Here is a 5,585-nt window from a genome sequence, read left to right as displayed (position 1 = left end):
TTTGCAGAATTTTGTTTACCCTCTGCTCCCTGTTGACCATGACCATAATAATCAATACTGACATTAAATGTATTTTCTTTCTTTCAAATAATTTATTTTGCTTTTTCCTCCTGTATTTTTTCTCTGTCTTGAATGCAAATGTGAATGCAATCTAACATTTTCAGGGGGTGTGTGTACCAAATTTCTGCACCTATAGATGTACATAGTTTATTTTAAAAGATCAAGTATTGCTTACAAACTCTAAAAGGAGCCTGTGTGATAGCATCACAGTCAATGATAATGAATCCTAATAGTTCTATAAATCACTGCAGTCCCTTAAGTAGCTGAATGCGTCTGACAGATTTTTAACTAAGTACTTGTTTAATAGACTGGAAGAATTAAAACCTGCTACAGATATATCTTCAGTGCACAGAAATAATGTGGGCTATGGCAGGTTGCTATTGTCATCAGCTGTACCCCTTAATTAGTGTTTAATTGGTATTTTAACTTAATTTGTTTGCCTTGTACTGATCCAATTACAGTTTTAATTCATTGTGAAGAATCCAGTACCTGAATTTAGATAAGAAGCAGGTATTTTGCAGTAAACGTTCAAGAAAATAACCACGGAATGATTCTGATTTGTGTCATTAATTCCCTTTTGAGTTGCATATGAACTCATTTCACAGACCCTAGTTGAAGACAGTTGAGTGTTTAGTTCTGTATCCAGTGCTAAGAAGAAAAGGTTATGTTGAACTTTGTCCCTTGTCTCCGCCCTGTCTGTATCCTGCATGCAGATTTAGTTGAAGTACGCGTCAGAAAGATGACCTTTAATGGTACAATGTCTACTTTAAGCAAGAATTTCTTGAGGAACATCTGCTTTTGGACAAAAAAACTGATGTCAGGCACATTAAAGATTTAAAAACTTGCAAACGTTTCACGTAATATCTGAAGGATTGGGCGAGAGATGGTAAAAGGCCAACTCTAAACTGTAGCAAAGCTTTAGTGAAGTGTGTTGGTAACTGTATTAGTTGGATTACAGTGAGTTCCAGGCAACGTGAGACAAACCAGAAGATAACATTGATGTGATGACAACCAGCAGAAGTTGCATTGTTTCACAGACTTCAAACCTAATATAGTCATGTGATTGGTCTTGGGGTATTGCAATAGTCTCATCGCTTTTACTCTAAGTTTGATTTTTAAGAATTATGCAAAGATTTAACTTTTAGGAGTGCATGATGAAAATCATCAATGTGGAATGTTTCTAATGTCCCAGTAACCTGGTTCTGAAATCAGAAGCTTGACACCAGTAAAGTATGATTGTAAGATCAGCTGTACAGTCATGTTTTTGCCATTAGCAAACCTGTAACACACTAGCTCCTGGATCTAACTCCTCCACCTTTGATCAACCATTGTCAAGGAAATCAATATCATTTTCAAGAAGATAGCACCATTAGTCCATTAGTTTCATTTCTTGTACAGAGTTTGGTCCAAGCTAATCGTCTTCTCAGTGCAAGAACAAGGAGGACTGCACCATCACAAAGGAACCCACCTCAATGCAATTTCTAGGGCAGCTCAATGGCTCAGTGATTAGCACTGCTGCCTCACAGCACCAGAGACCCAGGTTCGATTCTAGCCTCGGGTGATTGTGTGTGTGGAGTTCGCACTTTCTCCCCATGTCTGTGTCAGTTTCCTCCAGATGCTCTGGGTTCCTCCCACAGTCGACAGATGTGCAGGTTAGGAGGATTATCCATGCTAACTTGCCCCATAGTGTCCATGGATGTACAGGCTAGTTGGATTAGCTATGGGTTACAGGGACAGGGCGGGTCTGATTGGAATGCTCTTCGGAAAGTTGTTGCTGACTCAATGAGCTGAACATCCTGTTTCCTGCACCTTAGGGCTTCTATGAAATAATGGGCTCCCTTATGGTCACTGCAGCTGACTATGTGTTGAATGGCCTGTAGAAATGGGACAAAGAAGATGGGGAAAAGCAGGATCACATGCCTGCAAGCCAGCATATAATGTAAATGAATGATGTCACATCAAGTGATATGTAATTGTTTTGCTCCCTCTGTACTGTCTCTCCATGGTCTTGTTAAGAACAGTGCACAGATCTGCCTCTGACCTCTTCCGAGGCCCTCCCACACCCAGACGGGCTCAATTCTCCAAACTCAAAGCTTTGAAATCCTTAAATAGGATGCGCTAAATGGTTTGCTCCCTGTAACTTCTTTTATAATACATCAATTACTGATCAGTCAAGCTCTGAGAGGTGAGTTGCTTTTGTACACCAGTACGATTCACCTCCCATGGATTGTAGGAACTGCAGGAGATATTTTGCAGGAATGATCTTCTTCCTGATGATATGGATTATTTTTCTTGGTTTTTGCCCAGCCTGGCTTGTATGCCCTCCCTGAATTATTATATGTTTTCTCTGTAAGAGGAGCAAATAATGAGGTAAATCTGTGGCACCTGTATGCTCAGCAATTTATCAGTTCATGAAGAATTAGATCAATTGTGTCTGAGGGCAGACAGGATAAGTCCACCTGACTCCTTAAATGTCTTTGTGTTTCTGTTCCTGGTTTAAGTCTTCACTGTCATGTTATCAAAGAATCCCTGCAGTATGGAAGCAGGCCACTCAGCCCATTGAGTCTGCACCAACTGTCTGAAGAGCATCCCACCCAGACCACCCCCTATCCTATCCCTGTAACTTTGCATTTAAGACATAGGAGCAGAAATTAGACCATTCAGCCCATCGAGTCTGCTCCACCATTTAATCTTGCCTGCTAAATTTCCTCAACCCTATTCTCTTGCTTTCCCATGGCTAATCCACCTAACCTACATATCCCTGGGCAATTTAGCATGGCTGATCTACCTAACCTGCACATCTTTGGACTGGAACTCCCAGAGGAAACCCACACAGAGACAGGGAGAACGTGCAAGCTCTACACACATAGCTGTCTGAGGCTGCAATCAAAGCTGGGCCCCTGGTGCTATGAGGCAGCAATGCTAACGACTGAGCCACTATGCCAACCCATCATGAGCCTCTTGACTGGAGATTGAGCATGCATTGTCCGGGCAGAAGGACACATCCCCAAAAAGGGGCTTGTCCCTTCAAAATGTGACTAACACGAATAAGAACATAGACCTATCGTGAAGCCCAGTCAACATTCAAAGTGTAAACAGCTTCCTTAATGTGTTGAGATACCATGCACTGCACACTGATCTCTTGCATACTTAGTAAACAAAATACATGGAAAGAAATGAGTTTAAGACAGCCTATCCCTGAAAGCCATGAGTAATTCGGAATGAAGCCACGATTGAAGTGCCACGTCCACCCACCCATCTCCCCATCCCCCACAAAACAAACCACAACCTTTTGAATTCTCTTTACAGTACCAAAATTCCAACTCATACTGAGTCCATAGGGTATTCATTTCCTGAACTGAAAGTTTATTTTATTCTAGTTGTACATGCAATTTGGAGTGCTGATTGTGGGGCTGACACTAATCTCACTGAATCCACTTGATTGTTCTTTAATATTTTAGATCATGCCCATAGAACAGGAAGGATACTGCAAAATGTTGAAAAAAAAACTGTTCTTTCTCTTTTGTTTCAAACCAGACTTTGTGAATTTTTTAGAAGTACAAATACAGGTCTCATGTGGGTCACAAGTTGACAACAATTCTGGATACTTTTACCAGTAGATTGCAGAAGAACATAGCTCAGTGAATCACTGATATGAAATATTATGCCTATTGATTAGAGGGACACATTATAAAACAGTGAAACAAAGAGGGATGGAGCCTCTCTCTCCCAGCCTGGACTGACAGCAGTAGAGACATATTAAGACTCATGATGCCTGCAGAGGTGATAGAAGCATCTAATGTGATAGATCCCTTATTACACCTCAATGGATTTTCCCCGGAGGGATAGAATCTCCCTCATCAACCTAAATGACTGAACAATAGCCATCTTCACATGAACAAAGCTCCTGTGGACAGTTTTAATTATATAATTCTGATCTTTTGAAACAGCCTGTTTGTGACGTCCATGCTGTGATAATACCAGCAAAGGAAGCTGCACTCCATGCTAACTGTTTTGGAGTTTAAAGCCTTCTCAAAGCCTATTTCCAGAAAGATTCTTGTATTCTCCTGAAAAGCGGACTGGTTTCCTGTCTACAAACTTGCTGCCTGACCTCCAACTTTAAAGGAATTCTACCACTCCTGTTCATCGCCCATCCGGACTCATCTGGATATTAACTCCCTCTCACTAGATTCTGATGTTCACATGAATTCAAAACTTTACTTTTTAGTTTCAATAATGTAAAACTCCTTTCTTTCCTGTACCTTCCTTGCGTCTGTCTGGGTGAACTTGAGCAATACCACATTGGGTTTGCATGTGCGAATAAACAACACTTCTGGTTTAAAAAATGAGAGAGTTTGCTGAGCATAATTTTTAGATTTGCCTTCACAAATATGGGTTCAGGAAATGGCCTTTTCAAACATAAACCATCCATTTGCGGACAGAAGGCAAGGATAATAAAAGCATCCAACCTGGCTCTATGCCCTGTCCACATCCTAACAGAACCAGTTTCTCTTGCTTACTGTGTTTCCAAACAGTTTCCAACAAATGATGTTTTAAAAATATCAAACCTTTTGAAATGCTCCACGGGAACCTCAACAGATAAAGCCTGACCCGGAGTGCAGGAGACCCAAGACATTTTGAAACTTGAAAGGGTTCAGAAAAGATTTACAAGGCTGTTGCCAGGGTTGAAGGATTTGAACTGTAGGGAGAAGCTGAATAGGCTGAGGCTGTTTTTCTTGGAGCGTCAGAGGCTGAGGGGTGACCTTATCAAGGTTTACAAAATGATGAGGGGCATGGATAGGATAAATAGACAAGGTCTTTGTCCTGGGGTGGGAGAGTCCAGAACTAGAGAGCATAGATTTAGGGTGAGAGGGGAAAGATATAAAAGGACCTAAGGGGCACCTTTTTCACACAGAGGGTGCTGCTGGTATGGAATGAGCTGCCAGAGGAAGTGGTGGAGGCTGGTACAACTACAGTATTTAAAAGGCATCCGGATGAGTATATGAATAGGAAGGGTTTAGAGGGATATGGGCCAAGTGCCCTCAAACAGAACTAGATTAGGTTAGGGTATCTGGTCAGCATGGACAGGTTTGACCGAAGTGTCTGTTTCTGTGCTGTACATCTGCATGACTCTCTTACTTTATGTGGGTTTTAAGGCTTTCTTAAAGGATGATAGAGAGAGAGAGGCAGAAAGATTTAGGCAGGGACTTCCAGTACTTTAGAGTCATGGCAACTAAGAGTGTGGTCAATAGCGGTGCAAGGAAAATTGTGAACGTTCCGAGTGGAGGTTGCAGGAGGTACCTAATTATAGGAAAAAGAAAGAAAGGCAATAGAGAGATTTAAAAATGCGAATAGTTTTGAACTTTCAAGGAGGCAGAGAGTCAAAGGAGATCAGTTCAATTTTTGGTGACTTCTGAGATTGTATCTAATCCAAACCACACCAACATTTATACCAATTTCTGAACTGATTTTGCTGATGAGAAAACATAAACAGGAGAAAAGCACTGTCCACCTCCAGAAACTAT

The sequence above is a fragment of the Chiloscyllium punctatum genome, chromosome 13 (assembly GCF_047496795.1).
Source record: "Chiloscyllium punctatum isolate Juve2018m chromosome 13, sChiPun1.3, whole genome shotgun sequence".
Taxonomy (NCBI): Eukaryota; Metazoa; Chordata; class Chondrichthyes; order Orectolobiformes; family Hemiscylliidae; genus Chiloscyllium; species Chiloscyllium punctatum.
This window is presented reverse-complemented; position numbering follows the sequence as displayed.